Source organism: Salvelinus fontinalis, chromosome 18 (assembly GCF_029448725.1).
Source record: "Salvelinus fontinalis isolate EN_2023a chromosome 18, ASM2944872v1, whole genome shotgun sequence".
NCBI lineage: Eukaryota > Metazoa > Chordata > Actinopteri > Salmoniformes > Salmonidae > Salvelinus > Salvelinus fontinalis.
The window spans coordinates 41,307,925-41,308,437 of record NC_074682.1 but is presented as its reverse complement, the minus strand read 5'-3'; positions in this window follow the sequence as shown (position 1 = coordinate 41,308,437).

The following is a 513-nucleotide window of genomic DNA, read 5'->3' as shown; positions in this document are numbered from 1 at the left end:
AATTTTACTGCCTGCAAACTATTTACTAAACAATTATCTAAATAAAAGATGAGAAAAGAAAAACACTGCAAATAAAATAATTCCACAATATAAAACTTCTGTGTGTGAACCCATCCAGCGAAAGTTTACAGTCAAACAATGTTTTGCAATGAGAGGGATGCTGAGAGCCCCTTAACAGCCAATCAGAACTTTGTGCGTCTTTGACAAAGTAACTAACCCCTCGCAAATCCACTTGCTTATCAATCAATGAGCAATAGACAGACACAAAACAGAGACCTTAGGACTAAGTAATGCGGTCTGCTAGTGTTTTGGTCTCAGTGTTAGTACTAAGCCTTTAGGTCTTTATAAATACCCTTTGGGAAGAGGCATGTGGGAACTGCCAAGGAGATCTGTTTACACACACTGTCCACTATGGCAGAGCATCAAGGGGTTGTATAAGGTCTTGTGTGCTACATTTTAATGTCAGTCATAAGAAATAATTAATATTCTTATCACTCATGATACAAACTTTGA